This window comes from Plecotus auritus, assembly GCF_963455305.1.
Source record: "Plecotus auritus genome assembly, chromosome: 9".
Classification (NCBI taxonomy): domain Eukaryota; kingdom Metazoa; phylum Chordata; class Mammalia; order Chiroptera; family Vespertilionidae; genus Plecotus; species Plecotus auritus.
In genome coordinates this window covers 150,295,557-150,315,191 of record NC_137783.1, presented here as the reverse complement: position 1 = coordinate 150,315,191, position 19,635 = coordinate 150,295,557, and the positions used below count along the sequence as shown (strand labels likewise).

Below are 19,635 nucleotides of genomic sequence, written 5' to 3'. Positions count from 1 at the left end.
GCTGCACGAGATGAGATGGGGGAAGCCATGGCTTCTGGGTGGAGGTGGCAGGCATACTCATGAATATGAGCCCCTCTTGTTCATAACTGGTTGGCTGCTTCTCACAGCGCCACTCACGGTTTCCACGCAGGATGGCCCTAACGTCCCCAAAGAGTACTACCGTCTTCATGCCACCAGATGAGAGGGATTTATTGACGGGGTGACAAGCTTTCTAAGTATTGATCATGTTGGAGACTCATTCTTGACTGTACCACTCCAAGGCCATCCGCCCCTCAGATGCGAAGCACAGTCTTCACTCTCCTCCTCCTCCATCTTTCCTGCCCTTACTCCCTTCTCTTCCTCAGATCGTTTTCACTGCTCTTCCTCGCCTTGTTCCTCAGTCTCCCTCTCCTTTTCCTGGCCCCTCGCTGGTTCCAGATCCAGCCAGCATCCCCCTCTGCTCCTCGTGTCACAGGCACCCACCACTGGAGCCAGCCGATGCCGGGGTCCTGGAGCGCAGCGGCCTGTGTGATGGGGGCGCAGGCGGAGATGGCTTGGTCAGCAGTGCGGGCTGTCCCTTTCCGCCCGGCCACCAAGGCTGGGCTTCCTGAGCTTTAGTCCTCATTTCTGCCCTAGTCCCTTCCTCAATTATCCAACACGTCTTTTAAAATCTTTTTGTAACTAAGTTTTTCTCCTAATCCTCCTGCCAACCCCGCTCCCCTGCCCAGGCCCCTCCCACTCGGAGCCTCTCATGTCTTGCTGGTGCTGACATGCCCTGGACGGCGCTCCGCTCCGGGTGTGGTTTCGCCTGGTGGACAGACGCAGCGGGCCTCCTGTCCTGTGGGCAGTGGGGAGAGAAGCAGTGTTCAGCTCAGCTGCTTCCTCCCAGTCCAGGCCTCCCAGGCTTTTCATCTATCCCCGCTACCCACCAAGTGCCAGGTGGAAGCCTTTTCTGCCTCCTTCGTCCTTAGAACTCACCCAACTGTGTTATTTCTAATCTGAATCTCATTTCGAAATCTCCTGCCCAAGGGGTTTCCCAACGCCTCTCAGCTTTGAATCAACCTGCTGTTTACAGCACACCCAGATCAGGGGGACCGGTTCTGACACTACGCCCTGAAGACACTCCTGTGCCCGAGATAGTCAGTGACACCTGGACAAACATTCCTTCCTTATCTCCCATGAAGGAAGAAGCCAAGTAGGCTCCAAGCTGAGAACAGGAACTGGCCGGGAGGCAGATACCAACTTGGCTGTATTCTTCCCCTGGGGAGACGGCTGGGGGCTTGCTGTAAATGTAGGTCCAGCCTGCAGGAGGGTGACCCTCTCCAAGCAGCCCACAGAATTCTCTGCCCCCAAAGTGCCCAGTCCCTCTCAGGGGGCCATTCCACAGGAATGGGAATCTCAGTCCCCGCCCATGGCTTAACGGGGTGGATTTCTGGCCAGAGGGACCTTGAGCCAGAAGCAGCCTCTAGAACAAACACAGAGAAGTGGGTCAGTGTTTTTTTTGAACAAAGGAAAACGGGTTGTTCTCTGCACACAAAGGTGACCCACTCACTACCTGCCTTGGTAACCTGAGAGCTCTCCCCAGCAAGGAGGGTCTCCGAATGGCTCCTCCTCCAGGGGAAGCTGAAGGACCAGTGTGGGGGAGACATAGCAACCTGGGTCTCTGCATCATGCTCTGGCCAAGAAGACATTTCACCTTGATTTTTAAAAAATCGACTCAAAACCCAGTTCTGCATCTGAGTCCCTTCATGCAAATGAGCAGAGCAGATCATGGATGCCAAGCGGCCTCGGAGGCTCGGCACTCCCTCACTGAGGTGAATGCTGTGGGCCGGGACAAAGCCTTTCTCCGCTCTTCTCTAATTTGAGAGAAAACACCCGATGCCACAGCAAACTCCTGTTCTTGGCACTTGGTGTCACTCTTGCTTCACCCTGACTCAGCTCCAAGCCTTCAGACTAGTGGCCAGCATCACAGAGGAGACAACTCTATCCTCCATCCCACCCTCACTGTACATACACACACACACACACACACACATGCACACGCACACACGCATGCATGCACGCACACCAGGGCCGAGCCCAGCTCTCCCGGAGGAAGGGGAAGTGTCCGGGTAGAGGATGACAGGAGTGCCACACATGGAATGACAAGAGGAAGGGCCTCATCTTCGCTGAGCAAGGCCTGGGTGGAGCCTGGGCTCCTGGAATTGTTGGTGGTTGACCTCACCACCATTTTCTTAAAAGTCAGAATTGCTCACAAGGCAATCTCGTAGCATAAACACGCACACCCAAACACCAAGAGTCACCTGACATCACACTGGCAAATTTTGGTGGCGGAAACACAGAAACGACCCATTTATAGCTGCCAGGTTTGCTGTGTGTCTCCTCTTCAACTCTTGGCTACCAAGCCTTTGTCCATCGGCAGTGCAGGAGCTCACAATTTTTTCTACTAAGAACACCCTGGGCAACCACAGGAATGTTACAGTCCCTTGTAGTTAGTCTAATAATTAGCATTACTAAGCTTCTCCTCCTGTCATGCTCCTCGGCCACTGTTCCACCTTCCCAACCCCTCCCAGCCTCTGCTGTTTCCCTTTCCTCATTCAACAAGGATTTAATGAGCTCCCACCAGGCTCTGGGCTCACTCCAGGGTCTCCTTCTGCAAACCCCTCCCTCTACACTGCCTCTAGGACATGTCTCTGTCCTTGAGGTTCTCCTGTGGGTGACTAATCCTCATGGGCACAGTGGTTCCTCCTCTGGGCACAGAGACCTAACATCCTTCCCCCCAAAACCCAACTCCTTTCCCACCCACAAGGCCAGGTGCTTCGGGATGAAGGCTGACAGCCCCCAGGCAGCACAGGCTTAGTGACGAGCCGTTAGCCAGGAAGAGCTGTGTGCAAAAGGCCGCCTGCCCAAGCTATAGCCGTCCTTCAACCGGCTGCTGCCCACTGCAGGGCACACCGTCACCAGCCTACTTAACACAACGATATCTAGGTTATGGGCTCGCGGTCACCTGATGCTCCCTGATCCCTCGCATGGAACTGGCTGTCCCGAGCAAGAGGTCTCGGGGAAGGCGGAGCTTCCATCTGCCCTCCAGTCAGAATTCTGACGCCTGACGCACCAGGGAGCAGAGGTCATCGCTTCCCTGCAGCCTCATCTTTGAAAACATCTTGTAAACATGCATCAGAGGAAGAAATCTTCATTCTACCTCTTATTAGTTCCTGGACGGGGCTGGAACTATGCAGCCCGACAGCTCATGCTGGAGATGACAGAGGGCCGGCGTGAGGAGACTCCAGCGGCTGAACTACCGCTTATCCTACTTCTGGAGATAAGAGAGTGGATGCCAAGGTCAGGAACAACATAGGGCCATGGGGCACTGTGTCAACAGCAGACGATGGAAGCCCTGGACCCGGGGCTTTGTGAGCTGCCCAGGGAATGGCCAGTCAGGTTGCATTCTTCCTGAAGTCATCAAAGCACGGTGTGACCACAAAAAGGGCTTCTGTCGTGAGTGGCGCACGCAGAGCAGCTTGATTGCTCTACATGTGGAACCGACATCAAGAGATTTCAGAAGCACAATTTTTTGGTACTTGGGCAGCTGGTGATCATTGGTCCTGGCGCCCGCAAAACAACAACAACAACAAAGTACTGTATGACCATGATCTTGATCTTACCAACGTCTAAGGAAGGGAAGAAAGAATAGGGAAGAAGTCTTCTGGTTTTAATTAAAAAAAATAATAATAATAATGGGGAGGAGGAGCCTTTAGGTGAACGAGCCAGAAAGCCAATAAAGAAGCACAAACTCACCCTGGCTGGTGTGGCTCAGTGGATAGAGTATTGGCCTGGGGATTGAAGGGTCCCGGGTTCAATTCCGGTCAAGGGCACGTGCCTGGGTTGCAGGCTCAATCCCCAGTAGGGGATGTGCAGGAGGCAGCCGATCCATGACTCTCTCTTATCATTGATGTTTTTCTCTCTCTCCCTTCCCTTCCTCTCTGAAATCAATAAAAATATTTTTTTTTTAAAAGAGCACATACCTTGGTTGCAGGCTTGATCCTCCGCCCTGGTCAGGCGTGGGTGGGAGGCAACCAATCAATGTTTCTCTGCGTGTGTGTCTCTCCTCCTCCCTTCCACTCTCTCTAAAAATCAGTGGAAAATCCTTGGGTGAGGATTAACAACAACAAAAAGAAGCACAGGTTCAAAAACCCTGACCCAGGCCCCATGGCCATAGCAAATCAGACAGATGGGTGATTCTGTATGTGTGTGTTCAGACTGAATTCAAAAGATAGGCTGAATCTGACCCCTCTTGAAAGAATACCAAGGTGCAAATCCCCCCGCCCTGACTTACCCAAACTTTGTAAACAACAGAGACACTCACTAGAGAGATTAGAAGACACAATGGCTAAGTGGTTGGAGAAGGCGTGGCTAGAAGCACGTGTTTTCCCTAAAGCCACATGTGTAGACAGTCAAAAACACGCGTTTAATGAGCTTATAAATTTGGAGTGACTCTTCACATCTCCCAGAGTCTGGGGTTCAACTATTTCACCTCTTAAATCCAATAGGCTGCTACTGAACCCTCATCCCTGAGCACTTCTTCCAGAGGCTGCTCCATTCAACCCCTCCTCACTTTACCCTTCGGCCCAGGTAACTGACCCAAACAATTCAGCCCCCAGTGTCTTGCAGAGGGAGATTACAACTTCTGGTATTCAAAGATGTCTTCTGACGTTGGATCTCTTTCCTTTCCTCCTTAGTTGCTCCCTGAAATCCCTCTTACACCCTTTAGGGACCTGCACGCTTCTTTGAAGAGCTGGGTACCTGTCCTGGTTAATTCCTACAAATTCACAAGGTTCTCTCATGCTCAAGTTCAAAGCACTCTAATCTCAGTAATCACTGTTTGCTGTAGGGCTGTTCTAGCCTTTTCTGTCTACGGTATTTCTTAACATTAACTTAATTGAACTTAAAAGATATTGTACATTTAGCGCAATTTGGCAAGCTAATCATGTAAACAGTGTCTTGCTGACAGGGTAAGTCCAACGCAGGAAGCCACGCAGTCAGCAGTGCTGTCCCACAGCTGACAACAAACCCCAAACAGCCCCAGGGGCTCCTGTGAGGCACACGTGGGTGACATCATCCATGTAGGGCTGGGCCACTCCGGCTGGATCTGAAGGTGCTCGCTCTCCCTTTCCAGTCTGTTTGTCCTTTAGAACTAATATTTGGGGGGGGGGCCACCCCAATATTTTATTTTCTTTCTGATCCAGGCCAGTCTGGAGACCAAGACAGAGCAAGCCTGCAGTTGAACACTTTGTCGCCACTTTTCCAGAGCCCTAGGCTAGCCTCGCTCATGTTCAGGGCTATGCGTGACCTTGCTGTCCCACACCATGGAACTATCTATTCATTAAACAGACAGACAAACAACCTTCTAACTAGGGCAACTACATATACTCCGATGTAAGCCCTTGGTTCCATTTCTTTCTCTTCAAGGAGAGAGTATTTTGAGGAATTTCTCACGGACAATAACATAGCAGTGTTCTCCTCGCCCCCCAAAACACTCACTGAGTCCTTCATCCCGCAGCCACCCCCGGAGAGCCCACGCCTCTGGCATCTGCCCCAAACAGCCTGAGCTTCCCATGTGAGCTTGACTTTCAGATTTGTCATTCTCATGGGCTTTTCTGGGCTTCTGATGATACAACCCGGACAAAAGAGAAATCCTAATTCTGTGAAGCTGGCTGACGGTAAAAGCTTTAAGATAAAGGAATCTTGGGGAAATCATTACAACATCTAAAGAATTCCTGGTGCAAAAGTTCCCAGCACCACTCTCCCACCCCCAAACCAGTTGCAGACACAGACCCGCCCTTCTCCAGGCTGCTTTAGGGACCAGATAGGCATCAACAATCTGCTCTCTCCCTCCCAACTGAATCCGTGCCCAGCTGGTTAGGCCCAGGGCTCCTCAGAGACACCACCAAGTAGCAGTCCTTCCTAGGAGGTGGCAGTGCCCTTCAGAAAGCCTGGCATCACCCTGAGAAGGCCTCCCCAACGCCGCTGCCTTTGGCAGGTACAGAGGGAGGGTTCAGGAAGCAGGGGTGTCCCTGGATGTAGCAGCCCAGGTCTGAATGAGGAACAGTGCCCTGCGGGCAAGGAAAGGCCTGAGAAATGAAGGCGCTGCCTGCCACGTTGCTGCACAGGTCTGAGCTGGAAGGCTGAGCAAGAAACTAAATGATGAAACAGAAACGCATTCTCAGTGGTGATCAAACTCCCAGATTAGGTCTGTTTGCTCTCTTTTAAAAAAAAAAAAATGCATCTCTGTAGCATTGGTTTTCCTCGGGGTATGTGAAACTTTCGCTTTCTCTTCCTCCGTCCTCTTCCAGAGGCGAGAGGAGGGAGAAGAAACAGGTTCTGATTCAATGCCAGGTTAGGTCGTGAGTGGATGGACCGTTCTCCTCACACACATCAAATCTAACCGATAAACATGCTGATCTGACATTCAGTGAGTGCTCTGAACAAGGAGCCATGGCAGGAGGAGCTGTGAGGAGTCTGTGCCTTCAGGGGCTTTTGTGGGGGCTAACCAGGCCAGCATGACTACACCTGCCTTCATACACCTGCCCTTAGAAAAGTCTGCGCCAGGTCAGGTTTTCCTACGTGGAAGCCGCAGCCCTTACTGACTCACCGGTAATCAGAGCCTTTCTTTTCATTTAAGACTCATCTCCCACTGGTGACAGCTTTCCACAGTTAGCTTCCAGTTTTTCTGTCCTCTCTCCTACCTAAGTGCTCTAGGAGAGCTTCTTACTTATTTATTTATTTATATTTTTATTTATTAATCCTCACCCAAGGGTACTTTTCCATTGCTTTCAGATAGAGTGGAAAGGAGGAAGGGAGAGTGGGGAGAGAGAGAGAAACATGGATGTGAGAGAGACACACTGATTGGTTGCTTCCTGCATGCACCCCCATTGGGGCTGGGGATCGAGCCTGTAATCCAGATACGCGCCCTTGACTGGAATCAAACCTGGGACCCGTCAGTCTGAAGGCCACTGAGCCAAACTGGCCAGGGCGAGCTTCATCTTTAAATAAGTCCAAGGATGAACCTCTGACAAAGTGAAGACTATTTCTGTAAAATGAGGAAGTCTTCCCAAATTCGTTTGCCTCATCTGGGGCTGGCATAAATCACTTTTTTCTAGAATTGGTTTCCATTGCCACCTAAACTGAAGAAAAGGTAAAAACCAAGTTCTGTCTGACTGCATCAGAAATTCTTTAAGGTCCTGCAAATACAAGTAGCCATCCCAAGGACTTGCATGGTAAGGGAAGAAGAGGAAATGGGAAATGTTGGCCAACGTAGGGAGCTCCGGGAACCAGCTCTGCTCCTGCCCGGGAAGGTCAGTCCGAAGGTGATAATGCCCGTCATTGCTGACAGGCCTCTCCAGTGACCACACTTCGGAACTGAGACTTGGTGCCAGGTGTGGGCTGGCAAAGGAGTTGAGATTGTCTCAGAAACTGATGCCATATGGCTGACTCAGGGGACTCTCAGTCATGCCCATCAATTCTCTCCCCAGATGCCTGGAGTTTATTACACTGATTAAAGCAGATGTTCAAACAGGCCTCCAAATGGACCTATCCACAATTTTCATTTTCCCCAAATCAGCCTCCCCCTTTAAAAAGGATATGTCTCGCCCAGCCGCAGTGGCTCAGTGGTTGAGCATCAACCTATGAACCAAGAGGTCACAGTTCGATTCCCAGTCCAGGGCATATGCCCAAGTTGCAGGCTCGATCCCCGATTGTGCAGGAGGCAGCCAATCAATGATTCTCTCTCATCATTGATGTTTCTATCTTTCTCTCCCTCTCCCTTCCGCTCTGAAATCAATAAAAAGATATTTAAATAAATAAGAAGGATATGTCAGCAGTAAATGAACATAACTTTGTCTACTGATTCAGGCAGGAGGTGTTATTGCTCTGATCAAACTGGCTCTTTTCAGATTAAAAAGTAATTATTCCAAAAGAAGAGTTTCTGGTTAAAATTAAACCACAGTCCAAGAGCTATTAGAACCTGGACTTTGGACAAATGCCAAGAGGCCAGTTCTGGGCCTCACCCTGAGAGAAAACGAAAACGACTCACTAGAAGGAAGAAATCTTCAACAACTGATCACATAAAATAAATCAAATAAGCCCTAGCTGGTTTGGCTCAGTGGATAGAGTGTCGGCCTACGGACTGAAGGGTCCCGGGTTCGATTCTGGTCAAGGGCACATGCCTGGGTTTCGGGCTCGATCCCCAGTGGGGGGCGTGCAGAAGGCAGCCAATCAATGATTCTTTCTCATCATTGATGTTTCTACCTCTCTCTCCCTCTCCCTTCCTCTCTGAAATAAATTTTAAAAAAATTAAGTAAAATGTTGGAACCTGTTCAACCACCCTACTTCAGTTAGAAGGCACCTCTTAACAACATTAGGAAAGCGAAACTAGCTGTGGGTGGGGTGGAAATGCTGCCAGGTCATCCTGCCTGGAGAAGCCTGACAATTGCGCCTACATGATCGACGTGCAGCACTGTCACGGCGCAGCACCAGGTGGCCACGAGGGGCACGCTAGCAGCTTTTGTGGCTCCCCGCCCTGGGCCGCACCTATGTTTTGGTGATCACCAGCTCAGCGCTTGAGCTGACTTGGGCTACCAGCCCTGATTTGTTATTCCACAGCGTGATTAAGAAACAATCACCCAGTACGAGAAGAGGCCCAAGGGAGCTGAGAGCTTGCTGGGTCATGAGTCTCTGACGGATGGAGCGGGGAGGGAGGAGGCAGGTCCCAGGAGGTCCTGTGAGGTGACTCGGAAGGCAGCCTCGCAGTGCCCTCTCCTGGAAAGCTGGGAGTTCACCTTGTGGGCTGGGTGGCAGCAGACAAACCCCGCGGTGCACGTGTGCGAGTCTTCCAACCAGGTGTGCCACTGCCCCCTATTGGACACAATGCTCTTCAGCTTTACCGGACAGGTCTAAAGTGAAATATTAGCGATAAGCCCCACCAGCTGATCTCAAGCAAGTCACGTCCTTCTAAGTCTCAGTTTCCACATCTATAACATGGGAGCGATGGTAAAAACACCTGTGCTTGCGTACCTCAAAGGGCTGTCATCAGGAGGAAATGAATGAAATAACTTTGCTTGCCTTCCTACCTCCTGCCTTCACATAATCCAGGTCACTTTCCTGAGTGTCTTTCTCTCCAGTGTCTCTGAACTATGAGCAAATTATAAAAAATATGTAATCATGTTATTCTGAGCTTTAAAAGCTAGTGGCTTCTCCTCTTCTATTAGCTTTAAACACAATTTTCAAAGCACTTTTTTCTATAAGCATTTATCATAATTTAAATCAATTTTCTGGCAATGATAGGTTCAGTGGCTAATTCCCTCACTAGATTATGTGGGGACCTGTACTAGTATGTCCTCTGTCAGCATTTTCTTCCCAGTACCTACCTAACCTGGTGCCTATTGCACAGTAAATGCTTGATAATTATCTGTTGAATAAGCACATGGATGAATCATAGGAACTGGAGAACGCCAGCCAGAAACAGAAAGGGCAAAGTCAGATATGGCGGGGGATCCTTTCCCAAGAGCAGTAACACAAACTAATATTAAAAACAAAAGGGCCGGGTGATGAAAAGATTGGAGACTAGACAGAGGTGGTAGTTGCACAACAGTGTGAATGCACTAAATGCCACTGGATTGTACGCTTTAAAATGGTTAATTATATGTTTTGTGAATTTTACCTCGATCATAAAAAAAATGAAAGGACAGAGCTTTAATATAATCATTATGATCCATGATGATTTAGACACTCTACAAATACGTGATGAAGTCAACTTTTTACATGCTTGATGGTTTGCATAAATATTTCCACATAAATGATTTCATTCGCTCCTCCCAACATGGATTTGCAGACAAGGAGAATGAGGAGCGCAGATGTTCATTTAGCGACTTCCTATTCCTCCAACGGGCCAGGCCTTGCCCCTCGGGCTCTGTCCCTGCTGCCCTCTCGCCTGGAAAGGACTTCATCCAAACAGCTGCCTCTCCCTCACCCCCTTGTGGGCCCTGCTCATCAGAAAGGCCCTCCCTAACTCCCCCACCTAAAAGGGCAGCACACACACCGCCATACTCTCTTCCTCACCCTGCTTGCCTTTCCTTCAAAATTCTTAGCTCACATTACATATCGTCCTCACTGGTCTGTCTCCTTCCACATAGCATACACTTCAAGAGATCAGGGCGATTTGTCAGTTTGTTCTGTTAAAATCCTGACATCTGGAATAGTGCCTGGCAAATAACAGGTGCTTCCTAAAGATTTGTTAAGTGAATAAGTAGTAGAATTTTACCACGAACTTGGCTGGATCTTCTTGGGCCACACCACAAAAATAAAATTACAGTGTGAATGAGATAAACACCAGTTGTTAATGCACTGTAACCAAGTGTACCTTGTTCACAAATCAGTCCCTGCGTGCTCCTCTCGTCCTCAGGGCAAGGCACCTGACTGCTGTGTCCCTGGCTCTCAGCATGGTTTTGATCACGTAGTATTAGGCACTTGTCTATATATCAATAAGAAACAGTGGATTCTGAGCAATACAGACACGAACAGAACCGGCCTCAACACGTGTCCAGGTCCCACCCTAGACATGCACATCAGGGGTGTGGCGTCTCTGCGGAGGAGGGGGAGGGGGAGGGGGAGGAGGAAGGAGAATGTGCTGGGCAAGGGTCAGAGTCCAAGCAGCAGCAGAGTGTGGCCTCGCAAGCCCGTGTATTCTACGTAGAAATAGCTCTGCAATGCGACCTTATACAATTATTTCTAACTCCCGGGGGAAGCTGGCAGGGCTGGCCTCTTGAGAGCTGGGTCAGTGTGATCTGACAGGATGAACACTCTTGCAAGGTGGACAGTGAACTTCTGAAACGAGGGGCCATCCCATAATGGTGCCCAGTGGCTTCTAAGAAATTTGTGCCCAGCAGCAGCCGCCACCTTCCTCCAGCTCCTAAATCAGGGGCCAGGCATGACGGAAACTGGTGTCACACAAGAACCCAGATTAGGAGTCAAACTCCTGAAGCGCTAGTCAGCTTTCTTTCTTTCTTCCTTTCTTTCTTTCTTTCTTTCTTTCTTTCTTTCTTTCTTTCTTTCTTTCTTTCTTTCTTTCTTTCTTTCCTTCCTTCCTTCTTTCTTCCTTCCTTCCTTCCTTCCTTCCTTCCTTCCTTCCTTCCTTTCTTTCTTCCTTCTTTCCTTCCTTCCTTCCCTTCCTTCTTTCCTTTCGTTCCTCCCCTCCTTCCTTCCTTCCCTTCCTTCCCTTCCCTCCCCCCCTCCCCCCCCCCTTCCTTCCTTCCTTCCTAATCCTCACCTGAGGATACGTGTTGTTTTTTTTAATTAATTTTTTTAGAGAGAGGGTAAGAGAAAGAGAAAGAGAGAAACGTTGATGTGAGAGAGAAACATCGATTGGTTGCCTCCCACAACCTAGGTATGTGTCCTGACCAGGAACTGAACCCATGACCTTTCAGTGTACAGGATGACACTACAACCAACTAAGCCACACTGGCCAGGGCATCAGCTCGATCTCTTACACCTGTTGGAACTTGTGTCTCTAAATGCAATTTACAAATTTCAAACAAACTCACAAGCATAGATTCCGTTATTTGGCCAACCTGACCACTGCCAACCATGGGGGACTGTTACGTCTTAAATGTAACAGAGTATTTAATATGGACAAATACCTAATTTCCCATCCCGTGCCTCACATTTTAGTTTAATGGTACAGAAACAGGTTTTCAATATTTGACAAATCACAAAACTTTTTAAAAAATGTTCTGAAACTGAATTTCTGCAGAAAATGTCAAGCTATATAAGCTATAGTACACACACACATACATGCACACGTATTTTCCCTAAAAGCTTCCTTATAATACACCCAAAGTACACAGCTCAAAATTCAAGCCAGTGACTTATTACAAAACAAATTAAACAGAAAAACATCACAGCATAATTTGTACAGCTGCCACTACTTTTGCCACTTTCCATGGTACGACTGATAATTCATTTCAATCGGTGCTGGTTGCAGGAACTACGACAGTCACCTTTGTCCTGCACTACCACACGTGAAACTGCTCCTTGTGGGCACTCAAGCATGGGTAGGTATGTAGTTTTTCTCAATTCCCACAGCATTTAGAAAAAGACAAACAAAACACATTGTTTTTATCTTATACTGCATTCCCTAAGTTCAAAAAGAGTATTCAGCCCTAGCCGGTTTGGCACAGTGGATAGACTGTTGGCCTGCGGACTGAAGGGTTTCAGGTTCGATTCCCGCCAAGGGCACATGCCCAGGTTGTGGGCTCGATCCCCAATGGGGGGGCATGCAGGAGGCAGCCGATCAATGATTCTCTCTCATCACTGATGTTTCTCTCTCTCTCCCTCTCCCTACCTCTCTGAACGCAATAAAAATATATTTTAAAAAAGTGTATTTAGCCATCAGTAGAGGCCTGAGCATGACACGAGATTAAATGCACAAGCACAGCCTGGCATCAAACTGGACCAGCTTGTCACCAAGAAATGTAAACTCAGGTACCTGTGGAGGTGGGCAGGGACCCTAGGCATGCTGGCAGGCTCTGGCCCACTGGGAGCACAGGTCCCCGCTGTTGGAAACCCAGAGAGGCAACAAGGGTTGCAATATGGGGCTGGTGTGGTCAGATCTCCTCGCTTTTTAAGAAAGCCAGAAACCCAGGTTTTAATGCAGCCGTGGGCAAACTATGGCCCACGGGCCGAATCTGGCCCGTTCAGCTGTTCTATCCGGCTCGCGGAGCCGAAAGAGCGGAGGGTTCTCTTGCTCTCCCCTCCGCTCCTTTACTTTGAATTTATATTAGTTCACACAAACACTCCATCCATGCTTTTGTTCCGGCCCTCCGGTCCAGTTTAAGAACCCATTGTGGCCCTCGAGTCAAAAAGTTTGCCCACCCCTGTTTTAATGTGAATCTGTAGATTTTTAAATGTTAGCAATTAATTCTAAAAACTGTTTATAATTTTCTATGGGGCCCTGACCGGTTTGGCTCAGTGGATAGAGCATCGGCCTGCGGACTCAAGGGTCCCAGGTTCGATTCCGGTCAAGGGCATGTACCTTGGTTGTGGGCACATACCCAGTAGGGAGTGTGCAGGAGGCAGCTGATCGATGTTTCTCTCTCATCGATGTTTCTAACTCTCTATCCCTCTCCCTTCCTCTCTGTAAAAAATCAATAAAATATATTATAAAAAAAATAAAATTTTCTATGGGCCATGTACACCTGAAACTAATCTATAATAATAAAAGTGTAATAGGCTAATTAGACTGGATGTCCTTCTGGATGTCCTTCCAGACAACCTTCCGGATGAAACCGGGGCTGCGAGGGAAGCCTGGGTCCCAGGTGCCAGAGGGAAGCCGGTGCTGGCAGCCGGGAGAAGGAAGGCCTACTCTTGCACAAATTTTCTGCATCGGGCCTCTAGTATGAAATAATATTGAATATCAATTGTAATTTAAAAAGAAAAAAAAAAACACCTGACTGGTGTGGCTCAGTTAGTTGAGTATCATCCTATGTACCAAAAGGTCACTGGTTTGATTCCTGGTCAGGGCACCTGCCTAGGTTGCAGGGTCAATCCCCAGTAGGAGGCATGCAGGAGGCAGCTCGTCAATTTCTCTGTCTCGCTCTCTCCCTTTCTCTCCCCTCTTCCCTCTCCTTCTTCCTTCTTCTCTCTCTAAAAAAAAGAAAGGAAAGGAAAAGAAACCTCTATGGACCAAACACAACACATCTGTAGTCTGATGGCACCCAGACAGCCTGTGTGTGAACTCTGGGAAGTAGTAGGTGCTTCCAGAGGGATCCAGGCCCGAATCTGCCACTCATTAACTGCTTCTCAGGGTGGTCACTTCACCTCCCAGTCACTTGGCACTGAAATCCAGGCAGCTGCAGAAGCTACCAAGGAGCAGCTAAGGGTGCTGATTCCCTTGGGTTCATATCCTGACTACCATCACAATGTACCTGCCTTGTCGCTTTGATTGACCACTCTGGGCTCCAACTTCCTCATCTATAAAATCTGGATAATAACACAACCCCGCTCATAAGGCTATTAGGGGATTAAATAATATACTGCATGCAAAGCATCTAACTGCAGAGTAAGGTTGATGACATAGAGCAACTACTATTATCTCTAAGCTTGGTGCCGCCCTCCTCACCATCCACTCACAATCAGGAAATCCTGCTAAATAGGACGTCTAAAACCCTCTCCGATCTATCCTCTTTTCGTTTCCATTTGTCTGCCTTGGTTCATAACCTCATCCTCTCTACCCTGAACTATTCACTATGGCTAATAATTGCACCTCCTGCTTTACTGAACACCTACTCTGTGTCAGACAGAGCACCACGCGGTGCCCCCCTCTGACCCACTCCCACGCTGTACCCAGTTGATTCGGATCTCTCGGCTTGGAACGTTACGTAAAGCAAAGATCTGATGCTGTCATTCTCCCTGTCACCTACAGAACAAAGGCTAACTTCCTTAATCCTGTATCAAGGCTGTCCCCAGGCTCTGCCCAAGCTCACATCCTGCCAGTCTCTAGAATACCCTCTCTACTCCTTTTCCTGGATGAGCCTGGCAGGTCCTGGTCAATGTACCTTGGCAACACTATTCTCTCTGCTTAGAACGTTTATGTGTCCTCTTCTCACCCATTGTTACCTTCTCACCCTTTTAAGTCCAGCCTGAAATGGTTATCTCCTCCACCACGGCTTCTCTGGTCACCTCCCTAATTCGGCCCCCTGGGGTCGGGCCTTCTCTTCTCTGTGGCTCCCACCGCACTTGGTACCTGGCTCTCTCACAATGCATGGCGATCTACTTGTTGAGACATCTGTCTCACCGTGAGAAAGGAGGCCAAGGGCAAGGCCTGGCCCAACACTTTGGCTGCCTTCCCACCTGGCACGTTTTCAGTATTGGCTGAATGAATGAGTGGGACAGCCTAAGAGGACATTTTAATAAAACCAACCATAATGTCACTTTAAACACATCCTGTTGCAAGAAACAGGAATTTTGGAGAATATGCAAAGAAAAAATAGGATAATAAAAATATGTTTAAAAAATCACTCAGGCTGAAACCGGTTTGGCTCAGTGGATAGAGCGTCAGCCTGCGGACTGAAAGGTCCCGGGTTCGATTCCGGTCAAGGGCACGTACCTTGGTTGCGGGCACATCCCCAGTAGGGGGTGTGCAGGAGGCAGCTGATTGTTTCTCTCTCATCGATGTTCCTAACTCTCTATCTCTCTCCCTTCCTCTCTGTAAAAAATCAATAAAATATATTTTTAAAAAATCACTCAGGAGCCCTCAATTCTCGGAAATGTGTGCATTTTGGTTAAGTTTAGTAAAAAGGGATATTACAAAGTACTAGCTACCTAGGTGACTGAAAATATCTATACCTACAAGGTGGCTGCCATTTCCCACAGGTTCTTGGTCTTCACTTTTTCTTCCTGTGGCTTCAGTGAACAGCGTCCGCTATCCCAAGAGAAAATGTAATCCGGCCAAAGAGAAAGTCTGGTTGTTTGGTTCATAATTATATACTGTGCAGTGCAATCTGAGAGACCCGCACAACAGAACACTGTCCATCTTGACCTCATGCATGAGCAGGCCTCTTCTAAGAGAGGCAACAAGTTCTCGGTGCTCAGAGAACCCCGCCAGAGGAGGCTAGGAGTGGAAGATCTCGGGAAGGCAGAGATCTGGGGGAAAATAAACATCATTGTTTTTTGGCATTTGCGGTCTTAAACACTTGCCACTGAAGCACTCATTCAACAAGCATTCACTGAATGAATGGCAGGGTGTTGCACAGCCTCACTCCCTGCCCCCGGCGAGGCTCAGAGCCCTGGCTTTGGCAGGCCACAAAACCGAGGTGGCCATCTAGCAGAGTGTGGCCTGGGGTCAGGCTGCCTGGGCTCAAGCCGGGCCCTTGCAGTTTCTAGGTGGTAGAGTTGATAGAGTAAGAGTTCCTACCTCAGCGTTGTTGGAAAGCTTGATTGATAGAGAACATGTAAAGTGCTTAGCATAATGCCTGTGAAATTATTCTGATTATTATAAATTCAGTAAATGTTAGCTATCATCATTTGTCAAAAAGCTCCTACTACGAGACTTGAGCCTTCTGTAGCTTATCTTTCCAACTCTGCCCATGCCCAATATCTCTACTTTATTGTCCAACTATGGGATCAGAGTTCCTTGAGAATGGAAGAAAGCACAAGCTATAAAATTCTCATCAATAAGTAAGTAGCCCGGCTGTGGTGGCTCAGTGGTTGAGCATCGACCTATGAACCAAAAGGTCAGAGTTCGATTCCCAGTCGGGGCACATGCCCGGGTTGCATGCTCGATCCCCAGTAGGGGGCATGCAGGAGGCAGCCCATCAATGATTCTCTCTCATCATTGATAATTCTCTCTCTCCCTCTCCCTTCCTCTATGAAATCAATAAAAACATATTTAAAATAAATAAATAAACAGAAATATGGAGACGAGTAGAAGAAACAGGCCACATATACAGAACACCTGGTCAACATAAAAATAGATCTGGACTCTCAATGGCCATGCTTGAAGGGACAAAACAAAGGGGCATGCCTTCAAACTGCTGAGGGAAAATTCTGTACCTACACAAACCTCAGGTATGGAATAGAGGATTTTTTTTAATCCTCATCCGAGGATATTTTTCCATTAATTTTTAGAGAGAGTGGAAGAGACAGGGAAAGACAAAGAGAAATATCAATGTGAGAGAAACACATTGATTGGTTGGCTTTGGTTGCCTCCTGCAAGAGCTCTGACCAGAGCCCTGGCCTGCAACTGAGGTACATGCCCTTGCCTGGAATCGAACTTAGGACCCTTCAGTCTGCAGGCCAACGCTCTATCCACTGAGCCAAACTGGCTAGAGCTGAAATAGAGACTTTTTAGGCATTTGAGGCTTCAAAAATTTTGAGATAATCTAAGAACAGGGTAAATTATTACAGCAATTCCTCAACAATGTTTAATAGTACTGAGCCAGGTAAAATTACTGAATATGACAGATCATTTCATACCACAAATATATCTGAGTGCCTACTATATGTTGGTTTGACAGTGACTAAACCAGGTAACCCAGCAGACACACATTGGTTCCCTCATGGAGCTTACATTCTAGTGGAGAAGAGACAGATAATAAACCAGGGGAGGAAAACCCTGAGTCAGAGAGTGATGAGGGCTACAGAGAAAGAGAAACCAGGGCCCATAACTCTAACTCCCAGTGTACAGGAACTACAGCAGAGAGAAGCATGGACTAATTAGATAAATCCATCTGGACACAATTAGATAATTCCAGAATGTTGGACATGTATAAGAATACAGGCTTGAAATTTTTAAAATATCTAAGTTGTTAAAACCAAATAAGAGGGAGACTAATGTAGACTAAAAGAGTTAGTGTCGCCGAAACCGGTTTGGCTCAGTGGATAGAGCGTCGGCCTGCGGACTCAAGGGTCCCGGGTTCGATTCCGGTCAAGGGCATGTACCTTGGTTGCGGGCACATCCCCAGTAGGGGGTGTGCAGGAGGCAGCTGATCGATGCTTCTCTCTCATCGATGTTTCTAGCTCTCTATCCCTCTCCCTTCCTCTCTATAAAATATCAATAAAATATATTAAAAAAAAAAAAAGAGTTAGTGTCAGCCTGCGGACTGAAGGGTCCCAGGTTCGATTCCGGTCAAGGGCATGTACCTTGGTTGCGGGCAGGTCCCCAGTAGGGGGTGTGCAGGAGGCAGCTGATCGATGTTTCTCTCTCATTGATGTTTCTAACTCTCTATCCCTCTCCCTTCCTCTCTGTAAAAAATCAATAAAATATATAAAAAAAAAAAAAGTTAACAATCATACTCAAAAAATGAGCCCTGATTGGATCTTGGACCAAGGAAAAAAGTTATAAAAGATGTTTTGGGGACAAGAAAGGATATTTGAATAGACTGAATATCCTATATAATAAAAGGCTAATATGCAAATTGTCCCCTCGACCGGGAGTTCGACCAGGAGTTTGACCAGGGGGCAGGACCCCACCCATGTATGAATTCGTGCACTGGGCCTCTAGTTAGATAATACAAGGGAATTATTCATGATTATAATTTATTAAATTAAATTTTTAAAAATATATAAAAAATTTAAAAATTAAATTTACTTAGGTATTATAGATATGTAGGAGAATATCTATATTCTTAGGAGGTATGTGTTGAAGTAAACAGATATAAAGTAAATAAAGCAAAGTTATCAACTGTTGAATATAGGTAGAGACTATTTAGTTGTTCATTGCTCTAATCTTTCAACTCCTCTGTATATATTAAAATGTCCAATGTAAAAAGTTAGATAGAAAGGAACAGAGGAGAATACTTAGAAAAAGTAAGCATGACAACTATTTGGAGGAATTCTGCTGTAAAGGGAGGATCTTAGTTTCTTACAACTGATGAACAAATCACCACCAATCGGGTGGCTGAAAAGAACAGAAACGTATTTTCTCACAGTTCTGGAGGCCAGACGTCCAAAAACCAAGGTATTGGCAGAGGCCACACTCCCTAAGAGGCTCTAGGAAAGAATCCATTCTTTGCCCTTCCAGTTTCGGGTGGCTATCAACTTTCCTAGACTTGTGGCTGGATCATTCCTGCCTCTGCCTCTGGGGTCACACTGCCTCCTCCTCTTCTGTGTATGTCTGATCTCCTTTGGTCTGTCTCTCTCATATAAGGACACTTGTGATGGCAGTTAGGGCTCACCCAGGTTATCCAGAATAAGCTCCTCCTCTCAAGATCTTTAATTTGATAACATCTTTTGCTATATTAGGTAATATTCACAGGTTCCTGGGATTAGGGAAGTGAATATATCTTTGCGGGGGTTGGGAGGAGACACACACTTTTGTGCCTACCACAGGGAACAAGAAAAATAGGGCAGTATGTAGAGGGGAATGTGGGGTCCAGAGAGATTTTCAGTTTTTTAAAAATGAGAGAAGTTACATGTGTATAGTAATATTTAGTAGGGTTTGTTGTACACTACAGTAGTAGTGTAGTAGTACAGTGTATTTATTCATTGTGTTAGCCACTTTAACACAGGAAAATTCATAAAGTTACCTTCATGATGAAAAAGAGGGTTACTCTTGAGAATTCAATTAAGAAAAATCAAAACGTAATGGAGGAGACATTCTGTCAAACGTGGAAGATTGAACACACAATGTTTATCTCCAAAACCACCAGATGAAAATAAACAAATATGGTATAAAACTATAAAGACAAAGAGGACAGGAGAGCAGACAACAGCAAATCAGAGAGGTCAAAACATTTTAAGAGATGAAGTGGAAACTAACTTAGCAGAGTGCAGGAAGCTGGGACTTGAATGCTCAAAGAGGAGAGTATAAACAAGAAGATTAATATGTTCACTGTACTTATCCCTCCAAAACGTTAAGACCTTGAGGAAGGAGAAAGGCATGTAGCTGAAAACAGGGCAAGTTTTTATAAGTATGTATATAAAGCAGTTAAACTCACATATCCCCTCTCCAACCCTTTTTAGCCTGGTAACAACCCCCTACAGGATACCAGAGGGTTTATTCTCTAGAGAAATTGAATCTGCAAAACACCGTCTCAGGGGCACCAGGCACAGCTGAAGGCAGTGGTGAGCACCGAGCTGAAAACAAAAGGACTGGGTGAAAAT

General features: G+C 47.3%; 2 long non-coding RNA genes across 2 annotated transcripts in view; both read right to left on the bottom strand.

Annotated features, from left to right (window-relative positions):
• Nucleotides 1-19,635, bottom strand: part of LOC308233484 — a 42,135-nt gene that overhangs the window by 17,954 nt on the left and 4,546 nt on the right. The gene's annotated exons all lie outside the window — the stretch shown is intronic.
• Nucleotides 45-19,571, bottom strand: LOC308233485. The gene is made up of 3 exons (XR_013959000.1): nucleotides 19,470-19,571; nucleotides 10,397-10,507; nucleotides 45-817 (listed from the first exon to the last, which is right to left on the bottom strand). It is a non-coding gene; the product is annotated as an uncharacterized lncRNA (long non-coding RNA).